The sequence below is a fragment of the Prinia subflava genome, chromosome 9 (assembly GCF_021018805.1).
Source record: "Prinia subflava isolate CZ2003 ecotype Zambia chromosome 9, Cam_Psub_1.2, whole genome shotgun sequence".
NCBI classification, from domain to species: Eukaryota; Metazoa; Chordata; class Aves; order Passeriformes; family Cisticolidae; genus Prinia; species Prinia subflava.
The window spans coordinates 12,788,362-12,801,145 of NC_086255.1; positions in this window are offsets into that span (position 1 = coordinate 12,788,362).

A 12,784-nucleotide genomic window follows, 5' to 3' on the forward strand; every position below is an offset into this window, starting at 1 on the left:
CAAAATGGGCTCTGTTTCACAAAAAAAAAAAAAAAAAAAAAAAAAAGGAAGGCTGCAGGTCTTATTTTATTCTTATGGCATGTTACAATTCTTAGGTTCACAGAATGAATGGAGCTTCACCTTGTTTGGAATGGCAGAAATCAGTCACCTGAGTTACAACTGGAGCTTGATTTGGACAAGCACTAGCTCACTATAGATGGAGACAGTCTTGAAATCATTCTCAGCTCAGCCAGTCCTGTTTTCCTGCTTAATGCCTATTCTAGCACTTTCCCTCTTTCCCCTACTCCTGCTTGGTCTGGGCTTCTCTTCCATCTGTTTTGTAGCTGAGGAGTAATTTCTGAAGTGCTGAAGTCTAGATGTGGGTTAAATTTGCTCTCATCAGAATCCTTACAGAGATGATTCCTAAACATCACTACGGGGTCTTTACAGGGGGTTCTGGCAGTGAAATAGCAAACCTGCTGCCCTTGTGTTTTATCAACTCATTTGCTGTCCCTCAGCCAGGGCTTACATGCAGTTGAGAAGGTTGTTTGCACACTGAAGGTCTTGACATCTTTGGATGTTGTCAGATGAGCATTTTGCACTGAGGTCTATCTTTTGATAGTATGTGGGCTATATTAACAGCCTGATTATTACATATCATGTGGAAGTAGGTGCACTTTATTGCAGTAATAACAGAAAAAATTAAAGTCTGGTTAAAAAAATATGTTTGTAGCTCCTTGCTGCCTTTTTTGTTGGTTGGTTTGGGGTTTTTTTGGTTGTTTCCTGACAAGCTTCTCTATAGCTTAAAATAACCCAAACACTTCTGGTTTTAAAGTTGAAGAAACCTGCAGTGAAAGTATTTGTTCATCTCGTATTCTCACTGTTCCTCTTGTGGAACTTGGTAATGGATGGGGATTTCAGAAGTGATTAATGACTTGCAGGCAGGTCTGGCTGAAGGTCAGTAGGACACTTCATTGATGTAGCAGCTGCAGGAACTCTCCGAAGTCCCCAAGGGTGATGATTTAGTTGAGAATGTCTTTGGGAAAAGCAGGTGACTGGAACACCTTAACTGTGTTATTGGTGGAGCATGTGGTTAGATTGCTGCAAAGGCATTTGAGAGGTAGGATTTCAGTGTGGAAAAAGGCTTTTAATACTGAGGGATGGATGCTGCAGTGCTGGTTTTCTGAGCACAGCCAGATCTGTCTCCATTAGTGGTGTGCTTAGCACTGTCCAGCACCAGTCCTGGGTGCCTGGAGGCTGCTGTGGATATTCAAGCAAATATTTCCAGGTAGTTGGGTTCCTCTGCTTGTCCTGTCACTAACAGGAATACTGGAGCTACAGTACTAAACTGGTCTGCTGTTTGTTTTCTTTCCCAGAAGAAATGTATGCACAACACAGTATCCCTGGCTTGGGCTTTGTGTTTTTGGTTTTTGTTGATTAGTCTTCCACTGGTTTGTGGTGGTTGTGTGACTTTTTGTTTTACTGAGAAGGACAAATCAGATTTCTGCTGGAGATGACCCTCCTAATCTTCCTGGAGTCTTGTTCCTTGGGTTTGTGAGCTTTTCTTGCCCAAAGTTCCCCAGTGGGAAACACTGCCCTCTGCCAGGGGGCAGCTTTTTCCACTGGCATATTAGTGCTTCTTTCTGCATCCAGAAAGAGAGAAATGGCTTTTGGGACCGGCTGACTTTGAACAGGGAAGAGGTTTGATGTGCTTGTGGGAGCCTAAGCAGGTGCTGAGGAGCTCCAAAGGAGCTGCCTGGAGAGGTCAGACAGTCATTAGTGGATTTAGCTTATTCCTTGTGGTTTAACTTATCAGAATTCCTTTAATTGCTGTTTCCCCCCCAGGCTGTGAAATACCTTCATGTTTTGCCTTGTGGATATTTTGCCAGCTTTACTGGCAGGGCCCCTTCTTATCACGTGCTGAAAAGGGCTTTCAGTGCTGGGGAGCGGCGTGGGCTGCTGGTGGGAAGGATCCTAGGGAAAGTAAATTCCTCGAAGGGCTTCTCTTTGCAGAGAGGCTTTTAGTTTTGCCTGACTGATGTTTTTTTTCAGCCAGCGCTTCCTCACCTTTGCAGTCAGGAATTTGGAAGGGAGTATTTTATCTGGTATCAAAAACGAGGCTGGGTGGCGAGAGAAGAAAAACATTCGCGTCTTCCCATTTGATCTTTTGTATCGGTTTGGGAAAAGCCAGTCCTATACTTCCAGGCTGCTTTTAAGTGGTGCTCGGATACGTTGTACTTTTTTGAATGCCTCCCTTGTCTCTGCGTGGTGGAGCTGCTGCTGATGTTTCACCTCCTTGTGCTCTCCTGCCACCTCCCACTTCCCTGTAGGGAGGCCACAGGGGAGGGGATGGAAACTCAGCTGGAATTGTTCCCTTCATTGTCATCAAAGCCTTTGCCATCAGCCTGAAGCTTTTCCAGGCAGGTTTGGCCCGTATGGTGTGTAGGGGTGGATGAAGGGGCCATTTTCATGCACCCTTGTCCCAGTGCTTTCCTTTGGGTTTGCATTTGCTGCTGAAGCTGCCCGAAGCTGGGTGAGGGACACTCCTTCCCTCTTGCAGAGAGCAGCAGAAAGGGTAAATGGATTTGTGCTGCTTTTGTGCTATGGGGTGAGTCCTTCTCCCGAGCAGTGGCCTGGGGCTTCGACGCAGGCTCCGGGCTTTGCCTCCGGGTTTCAGGCTCTCTTCTCCCGAGGCTTGATGAAACTCCTGGCTCTCAGAGCAGATGCAGGAGCAGAGGGTCCCGTTCCTCTCCGGACTGACTGCCAGGCTTCAGCTGGAATAAAAACAATAGCTTCAAGCTGCCTGGGGCAGTGGTGAGGAAAGGGGGGCAAGGCATTCCGTTTCATGCTTTATTCGCACTGCAGGCTTTTATAAAGGCAGTGTAAATCATGCGGAGCAGCCATGGGCTCCACAGACAGCATCGTTCAGGCTCTCAGACACACTGATCTGCACGCTGGAAACTGAGCATGTCCCCTTTGCCCTAAGCAGGCTGTGAGGAGAGGCCTGCCAGGTGAGGATGCTGAGATGCTGCACCGCATTATCAGCTCTCCTCCACCTTTGTGAAGTGCTGCCAGCCTCCCCTGTGTACTAACCCGTTTTTTCCTCCCCGGGATTTTGTGCTCCAGCATTGTTATGGTAAGGTTTATGCAAGGCAGTGTGTTTTTCCCTCCAGTTGATTTTCTCTGATTAGCCCATTTTTCCTCTTGCCCTCATTCTGTTTTTTCCCCGCAGTATGCGAACGCCGTTTGCTGAGAAACTGTGTCAGCCTTCCTCTAATTAAGAGTCTGGCAGGAGCCAGCGCCACAGTAATTTTGGAGATGACGCTTCCAGTTTGGAGCTGACAGTAAGCTGAGGTGCTGCGGCAGGGGCTCGTGCTGGGGATGCAGGAATGTTCTCCGGCTGAGCAGGACAGGGGGACCCACGAGGAGCCTGCTGCAGGAGCAGTGAGTACCCTGGGTGCATCTCAGCTTGGGTGTTTAAACGGTGTCCTCTTGAAAAGCAGCTGCAGGAATGGTTAAATCTGTGGTTATATCACAGATTTAGCCCTTTGTGAGGAAGCCTCTGTGTGTGTGAAGGACAGGAATAAATTGAAGTGGCCCTAAGTCAGCTGCATCTCTCTGAAATAGTTGTAATGTTGGAAAGTGAGATGGGGAGCTCAACAATTAAATGGGCTGAAAAAGGGCAAATAAGGAGAAGCTGTTCAATGGCGCTCTGTAATATGGCTTCAGACTCCGTAGTTCTTTTATTAGCAGGAAAGCTCAAAGCAAACAAAAGAAGACAGGAGCTGGGGATCTGCTTGCCTCAGGATGTCGTGGATGCTAAAAGCTTAGAGGTTCAAAGAGCATTTTATGGCAGAAAAATGTGACGAAGGTCTGTGAAATGGAAGCAGTTCTCCCTGGCTGAGAAAGCTCCAGGCTGCTGATCCCTGGAGGTGGAGCAGTGCTGGGGAGATATCACAGATATCTGTCCTGTTCCTTCACCCCCTGCAAGGTGCTAGGATTTGGTCCAGTGTGGTGTTGCTGCCTGTATGCTTTACGTGAACAGCTGGGGGATTTCATGTCATCTCACAGTTTCCAGACTGTCCGTGGTGCCCACCATTGTCTCTCCATCCACTCCTGAGACAGGAGTTGCTGTTGAAGGTGGTGCCAGCCCTTGCTCTGAAGGAGCCTAGTGAGGTGTATGCGATCAAATGTTTCATTTGGCTAAAGAAAACTCAGTGACATTTTTTTGATCTTTCTAATGACCCTGTGAGTGAGACTAGGAAAACGAGTTGTGTGGTTCAGGAGCTCCAGCAGAACACAGCCAACCACATGCCAGAGTTGACCTCCTTCCTCTCCCCTCCCACCCCATCCACAGATGTTTGCAGCTAGGGAGAAGTACAAATAAGAGCAGATGAGGAGATTTTAAAAAAAAATATCCCTCCCATGTGGTAACTCTAGAGCACAATTCAGCATTTTCCCTCTCTACTTGCTGTGTCAGATTTGCCTGTGGGGGGCAACCTCACCCCACTCCGGCTGAGACCAAAGGGAGTTCGAGTGCTTGGAGGCGATGATTCACTGCGCATCTCTCTCTGCCTTTGCGTTATCTGATCATTTTTAGCAATCGAGGTCATAATTTGCTGAAAGGATTTTAGGATTTAAGCCATCGAGGCTGACTGTTGGTGGCTTTTCAGAAACGATGCCATTGGCTCTTGAAGGTCCCTTTCCGGGCTTGGAGTCCTTCAAAGTTTTTTCCTGCCTTGGTGTCCTTCAGAGAGAGGAGGGTAGCATGGAAGGACATGTGTTTTGTGGTTCTGCTTTAATGGGCAGAGCATAAATCTGTGAGGAAGATTTACAGTGTTCTCCCAGCTCTTTTGCCTGGTTTGGCTTGGACTGTCACTAAGCCTATCAGATAGTGCTGCAGACACTCTCACTTGTCAGAGGAGAGAGCAAAATTATTGCTCCAGCTCCATTTCAGCCCTGAGTACCCGAGCAGGCGTCTTGTACAAACCTTGTCCACAAAAACCCATTTGCATTTATTTAAAGGGCGTTGAGGTATATGATGGAATAAAGGAAGTATTATTCATGCTTCGTGCCGTGGTTCCTAATGATACTTTACACGCTGATATGACCTACAAAGCTTGTTGTTTTGTGCCTGCAGTGCTCTGATGTTCTTCCTACCCCGAGGGTCAGAAATGACAAGAATAAATGATCATGACGAGAGCCTTGCAAATCCCTGCTCCCTCTCCTTGGAAGTGTCCTTGCCAGGGCACAGCTCAGGGACCTTGCTGGCACAGGCTGGGAGGCAGGGGCAGTGTCCTTGTCCAGCCCACAGGACTGAACAGAGTGGTGTTCCTGTGAGATGTGAGGGCAAATCCATTTGTCCATATTCATGTTTGACCTTCTCTCCAAAGCACAGGAATGCAGCTTGGGCTGGGCAGGGGGCTTGGCCCAAGCTGAACGCACACAGGGCCCCTCCTCTGGAAAACAGGGAGGAGGCTGGAGCAAGTGAGGGTAACCATGGACCCCAAAACGTAGGGACTACTCCAAACGGGGGTGCAGAGCCTGAATCTGTGTCTGCCCAGTGAAGGACTGAGTCAGCCCTTCTGGGGCAGCAGCTCCTGGCTCCAGCCAGCCTGGGCACTTGGACAGCAGCAACCACGCAGCTCATTAACCCAGCCCTCCAGCACTCGCTCTGCTGGCCTTGACACTGTCCTTCTTAATAGCTCCTCTTCTTTCCCTTTTTTTTTTTTTTTAAATAAAGGTAAATTAGCTATATGGGTATGCAGAAACACGAATCAAAGGAGTTCAGCTGACTCTCGAACGAACCGTTCGTAGAGATGTGCTAAAGCACCAGGATGTGATGGGTGCAGCCTGCTCAGAAAACACCTAAGGACAAAAACTGCTTGTAAGGCATCTCACTGCAACCTCCAAAAATTTGATTATGTAGGGGGAGGAAAAAAAAAATCCAGGTTTTGGAATACATTAACTCAGTTGAACAGCACAGAGAGAAGGTACCAGCAAGAAGCAAATCAATTCCTGAAGGCTGCTGGGAAATTTCACTGAATTGGAGCTTCAGACTAAGGCTGGCTGCACTTAGAAGAGTTATGTTTCACCTGAAATATTTAACACTGGGCATTTGAAATGCTCTGTGTGTCCAAAGAGCCCACTAAAAATATGCTTAGGAGGAGATTTTAGAGGAGACCTGGGCTCATGCCATGCTGTTGATGGGTTAACCCAGATATTCATGTTGTTCAGTTTTGTGGGGGTTTTTTCGCTTGTTTGTTTTTTGGGGGGTTTTGTTTGTTTGTTTTTTAAGAAAAGCATGGGAAGGATTAATCCCTGGTCTCCATCACAGGGAAGCAAAAATTATCCTGTAATGAATGCTGGTCTGCTTTTGGGACACGTGCTGACAGATCTGTTGTTAGGAGGGAGATGTTTCCATAGCAAAACCATCATCCTAAATGGCACTGTAATGCAGCAGAGATGCTGTGCTGGCCCTGGGGACCATCTTCCTGCACCATTCCGAGCATCCTTGCAGGGAATGTGGGAGAGTGATGGCAGGGGGATCAGTGCAGCTCATGGTGATGCTCCCCACAGCACTGCCACAGCACCAGGGCTCTGCTGGCAAGGCTGTCAGCTCAGCATTTTTCAGTCCTTTCTGACTTTAACAGAAAACTACAAAAAAAAGCAAGCTTGAAATAGCTCCTTTTATCTCTGCAGACAAACAAGTTGCTTTGAGCATCATTGTCACTCAGGCTAAATTACTTTTAGGTGGTTTTAATGACTGGATAACATTTTTCAGCTGTTCATTCTGCAGCACCCTGCTGAGGGACAGTCCATCTGTAAAGACCAAGGATTCCAATATTGTGGTTGCTCTTCCTGACATTCATTTGGCTTTATTATTTGAAATGTGAATCTCTGTGGCAGAGATGTTTTCAGCTAAATTTACAGCTATAAGCTCTTTTCTTTGCATAAAGGGGATCTGTTTCCAAAAGGACTGGAGGGCTGGCTATGCATATAGAAGTGGAAGGTAAGGGATGCAGAGGAGAAACTCTGGGAGATTGAAGGTGACAGTCCAAATCCTGTCTGCACTGAGGGTGACATTCCCCTTGGGCTGGAGGGATTTTAGCCCATAATTTGTTACCTCTACCTTTCACTTGTAATGCATGGCACGGAGAGCTGTGACTCGCAAAATGATCCTACCAGGGATGTGGTTTGTGACATCAGCCATGCAGGTCTCTTGAATCCCTCTTTCCAAGGCAGGCACAGCTTTTGCATTCATTTCTAAGGCAACTTCTAAGCCAGTTGCCTTCACCATCTCTGGGTTTTGCAGTGCTTCTGGGAGACTATATTTTTAAATCCTAGCTCATAAATTTTGGAAGCTACTTTCCTTCCCCGCCCCCTCGCCCCTATCAAAGTGTCAGAGCTGAAGAAAAACTGCGAGAGTGATGGATGCGCCCGTCTCTGCTTGCCAGGGCTCTGCTGTGTGTGGGGGGTGTTATTTACTGCACTGATGGTGTTGTTTCTTCTTTGGTGGCAGAGACAGCAGGGTAGGGGCTTGGTGCCTGGGAAGGAGGGGTAGGATGCCCACGGGTCACCCAGGCATTTGTCTGGAGGAGACAGGGCTTGGAGAGAGGTTGCTTGGGCACAGTGACACAGAGAGCAAAAAGGTTGAGGCCATGGGGACACGGATCCTGTCTGGTGGTTTGGCCCAGAGGGTGGATGCTGAGGGCCAACCTGCACTTTCCTGGCTTTAGCTCTGGGGGGGTGCAGGTTTGCTCAACCAAAAGAGCAGCTTTTAATAGCCACCAGTCTTATCCCATCCCTCATGCAACCTCAGGTGTTTGTGTTACTGCTCTAGGCAGTGTGTGGCAGGGACCTGACCTGCCGTGCAAGAGAAAACATAGGGGTCTGTGCCCTACTGCAGAAACAAAGAGAGAGACCCCTGTGTTCCCTGGCCAGGCTGGAGCCTGCCTGCATTTACTGGGAGCAGCTGGGATGATGGGCAGAGGGGTTGTCAGTGTCCAGCCCAGCAAGTCACTTCTCCTGGAGCTATGCCTCTGTCTCTTCCCTTCCTGCACCCACCTTAGTCCCTCTCCTGCCCCAGAGCTGGGACAAGACCCCACAACGAGCTTCAAAACTCAAATTTCCTAATGGAACTCCCAGTGCCTGCTGGCGTTTCCCCCCCCCGTGCTGCAGGAACATCCCAAAGCAGCTCTGCCTGGTTGAAAGGCAGGTCAGGACCCTGCCCTCCCGCAGTCTCACCAGCCCTTCCCTGAGGGCGCGCTGCCGACAGATCCTGAGCCAGGGAGATGCTTTCCGCTGGCTTAGAGAGGTTTGCAGACAAGCAACCCAAGCCCTGCCAGCTCCCTGTGTGAGCGCCTGTCCTCCGTGAACTCCCGTGCGTCTCTTGCAGCCGGGCTTGTGGGAACGGATCGGAGCTGCTGTGACTCAGCTGCTTCTCCCTTGAGAAGATCTGCCCTGGCACGGCGCTTGGCTCTGCGGCTGGGGCTGCCGGCACCTGGCAGCCTTCATCAACAAATGGCCCTGGGCAGAACATCCTAATTTCCACTGGCAAGCATTTATGGGAGGAGAAATGCAGCATGTGATCTTGCAGGAAATCGAGGCAGCAACTCAGTGCTATACTGAGCTGGGGGGAAAAGTCCCATCCCTCCCTGAAGCTGAGCCTTGGGCTGGAGGGGCTGCAGCACAGGCTGGCTCTTCTGGTCTGCCCCTGCCTTTTTCCATCTCCTTATAACTTTCTCAGACAAATTCTTCTGCAATTGTAATTTTCCCTGCTGGCTCTCAGCCTGAAGAAACAGTGGTTTGGAAAGTTTGCTCAATGACTTGAAGGGAAGAGGCTCCCAAGCCTTTCATGCTCTATGCCCACTGGAATATTTTTTTTTCCCGGGGCTAATCTGTGAAGCATCACGCTTGGCTTGACGAGTCCGTGACGCTCTCAAGAAACAAAGCCAAGCCTGGTGAGTGTGTACTCAGCTGCTGCGAAGCCCCAAGTGCTGCTGTGGGAGTCCAGGCAACACCATGGGGTCTTTTCTGTTCCTCTTCTTCACACGGCTCTGCCAGTCTGGAATCTGGGCGAGCTGTTCCTGTGGTGGGTAAAGGAGACTGATGAGGTGGTGGGTGCTGGAGCAGTGAGATTCCCCCGTGGTGTGGGGCTGGTGTGCTCCCCACTGGGCTTTTTTTCCATGGAGGCAGGTAATGCAGCAGTGCAGGTTTCACAGCGTAGCTGAGAGATGGAGGGGGCTGGAGAAAGGTTGTTTTGCTTGTTGCTTTCTCATGTCAGAAGGGGAAAGTACCCGTTTTTCCGCTGGTGGTTTTGACTTTATAACAAGCCTCTCACTGCGGTGTGGGCTGGCACAGCCTTAGCCTGAGTTTCACAACTCTTTTGTGGGTTTTGTAAAGCCCCAGAGGCTGGAGCACCATGATTTTGTAATTCCCAGCTGGCTTTCATACCAGTCTGGAGAGGAGCATGAAATGGTTGGATGCCTGCTGCCTCTTGGACCACAGAGGCTGGCAAACCAAATCCCAGATCTGGAGTTTTATCTTACTTTTCTTACCTGGGGCAAGGGAAAGACAGGCTGCAGGTATTGCTGAGCAGAAGCCAGGCCTGCCTTAGGAAGCAGTTTCCTACCAAAGTCTGGAGATCCTGGTCAGCCCCATGGGTTTGATAGGCACTAATGCCCTGTTACTGCAGCAATTCCAAAACAGAACCCTTTGTGACTTGCTGCTCCCATGGTGTGCACCCTGCCACTGTATTTCTAACTTAATCCTGGCTGCTATGTGATCCTACTAAGTTGTTTGTATTTACACTTCTATGATCCATGATGAAATCCTCTGTCAGACCAAACCTGGTTCCCAGAAGTGGGAGAGGGGACATGCAGCAGTGGGGAGTGTGAGGGTCTTGTGACAGTCACCCTGGACACCCCTGTGTGTAGGACATCCTCCAAGGTGCTACCTTGGCTGTGCAGGATAAGCCTGAGAGGGGCAAGAGGGCTGAGCCTGGGGGCTGGCGTGTTTTGGGACTGCTGGCAGGGAGAGGGTCCCTCAGGGCCCGGGGTGACCATTGCTGCTGAGCTACAACCAAGCCAGACAATGGCTCATCCCCAGCAGACCTCGAGGCACTTGAGGCAGAGCAGCTCACGCATTGAGCACCTTAAATCGTGTGGGTGTGTGCTCTGAGGGGTCCGCAGGTCCATCCAGGAGGGCCGCGGGCTGGCGGTGCTGGGGACGCGTCTGCAGGGCGCAGCCGGCAGCGCTGCAGCCTGAGTGCGCGCAGGTCCCGTCTCCCAGGCTCGGGGCGAGCGCAGCGTGTGTGCTGGGAGAGCTGATCCGCGCTAATCCCATCAATATTTCACGGTGTCGTGGCCCTGTTAGAATTCCTCGCATCATTTGGGATGCCAGCTGGGATGGGGGTGTGGTGCCAAGTGAAACATGAGAGCGGCCATGGCTTTGCCCTGGCTCCCTGGGCATTTGAGGGGTGAAAGGGGCTGTCTGGGAGCTTTTCTACTCTCTGCCATGGGTAGAGTCGTGTGGCAGAAAGAAGTGAACCCAAAAATGCCAGCTGTTGGCATCTGCCTGGTTTTGCCACGTGCAGGAGGGGTGGGGCTTGTAGTGCTGGGCAGCTGGCCCACGTACGGATGGGGCTGTGACATGGCAGAGCCTGCTCCACGCAGTCCTCCCTCTGTGGGACACCGTGTCTTAGTGACAACAAGAAGAAATTAAACAGTAACCAGTCTCTGGGCTGGTGATGAGGGCACAAAGGCATTTCCTTTTCTCACAGGCTGCTTGGAGTAACAGGGAGAGAGCATTACAGATAAAATCTGGCATGGTTTTGGGGAGGGGATTTCCCAAGGCACCATGACACAAAGGGTCTCCTGCTTTGGGCTGGCCCCTGGGCTGGACTAGGAGTTATAGGGCTGTAAATCCTATGAGGAGCAGATGACGGAGCTGGGATTGTTTAACCTGGAGAAAAGGTTGTGGGGAGACCATGTCACTCTCTACAGTTGACTGAAAGGAGGCTGTAGCAAGGTGAGGGTCAGTCTCTTCTCCTAAGTACCAAGTGACAGGACAAGAGGAAATGACCTCAAGCTGCACCAGCAGAGGTTGAAATTGGACATCATTAAGAATTTATTCTCTGTAAGTGTGTTGAAGTATTGGACTGGACTTCCCAGGGAAGTGGTGGGGTCACCATCCCTGAAGATGTTCAAGAATCAACTGGACATGGCATTTAGTGCTGTGGTTTTGTTGACCAAGTGTTGTTTGGTCAAAGGTTAGACTCAATGATCTTGGCGATCACTTCCAGCCTTAATGATTCTATGATTCTAGAGCTGCCCCAATAGGAAATTCCCCTTCCAGCACCTTCCTGGCTCTGGGCTAGGGTTGAAGCAGGAGCCAGACCTCCCTGCTTGGCAGAACCAATCTGTGGATAGGGGAGATGCAAGTACAGGAGAGGGTTGGGTCTGTTTGGGCTTCTGCTGCCTGGAACCCGCTCCGACTCTTGGGAAAGCCATGCAAAGAAGAGGAAGGCCCTGGCCTTCAACCTCGTGGAGCCCTACATTCCTTCAGTTAATCTCATGGGGGCAGCAGAGCAGGCAAAGCTCTGAAAATAGATCTGTTTCCAGCTGCCAATGACTCGTGTTAATTAATTAAAGCCTAGCAAGCTCGGGCCTGTAAAAGCACAGTGCTGGTCGCGCCAGGCTCGGCTTGCTCTGCACTCATGCACTAATTATCCTACTGCAAGGCCAGCAGCTAACCAAGCTCCAAATTGTGCTGGGTTCGGCTTACAGCCATGTGGGAGGCAGGGAGTGCTGTTGCAGGATGGGATGGGCACAGTGCCTTGGATGAGAGGAAGCTCTGGGCAGCCCTGTCCCCGCTCTGGCACCCCCTTCCCCAGTGCTCATGGACCAGCTCTCCCCATAACTGGCCCCACAGACTCAGGCTGTGCCTCTGCTAGGGTAGGGTATGGGGTTTGGAGAGGATGTGGAGGACCAGCTGCTATGAACACCCCATACCTAGGTAAGACAGGCTGGCCAAGAATATCCCTGCCTGGCTCCCAGCGCGTGGGACTCCCACTTCCACAGGGTGGGCAGAGGGGTGAGGCAAGGTGAGGCGTGGGGGAGACACTGGGTTTTGCCCAAGGACAGGAGGAAATGGTAATTAGCCTCTGGAGCACACAGGAGGCGAGGGCGGGAAGGTAGGGAGTACTTGAGGAGGTGTGGGTAGCGTCTGCCCTGAGAGTGGGAACAAGGAACGGGTCCTGGGATATCATGCTGGGAGAGGGGGTGGTGGCTCCTCGGGGAGTGTGTGCAAGGGTGACAGAGCCACCTGTCATCAAGAGCATTCAGATGAGTCCCTCCTCAGCTGAGACTCACTGACGGGTGAGGACTGGGGGGATTCAAACCTCTGTTACCCTTCCTCTCACCTCCAGTGTTTGTAGGAGGTAGGATACTGGCAGCCAGAGGCCTTGAGAATGGCATGTCAGCCAGGCTCCTCACAGGAACACCCTGGCCTTGACATCTTTACTCACCCTAAAGGTCCAGAAGGTGGTGGAATCTCAACTAGAGCTGACCCTCATCCCCAGACAATGCTCAGCAACTGTAGCACAACCTGCTTAACCCTATGCCCTGCTGTTGGTCTGGCTCCAGGTCTGCAGGGTGTGGGGTTGGGGTGGCCTTTGTCCCCTTCCTGAAGACCCCACCCCTGGGAGGGGTTGGTGTGGAGTAGAGGGGAGGAACTGGCATCCAGAGGTGATGGTGCTGGGATTTGGCACCACATGGCTTTATAACCATGGGCTGGCATCACC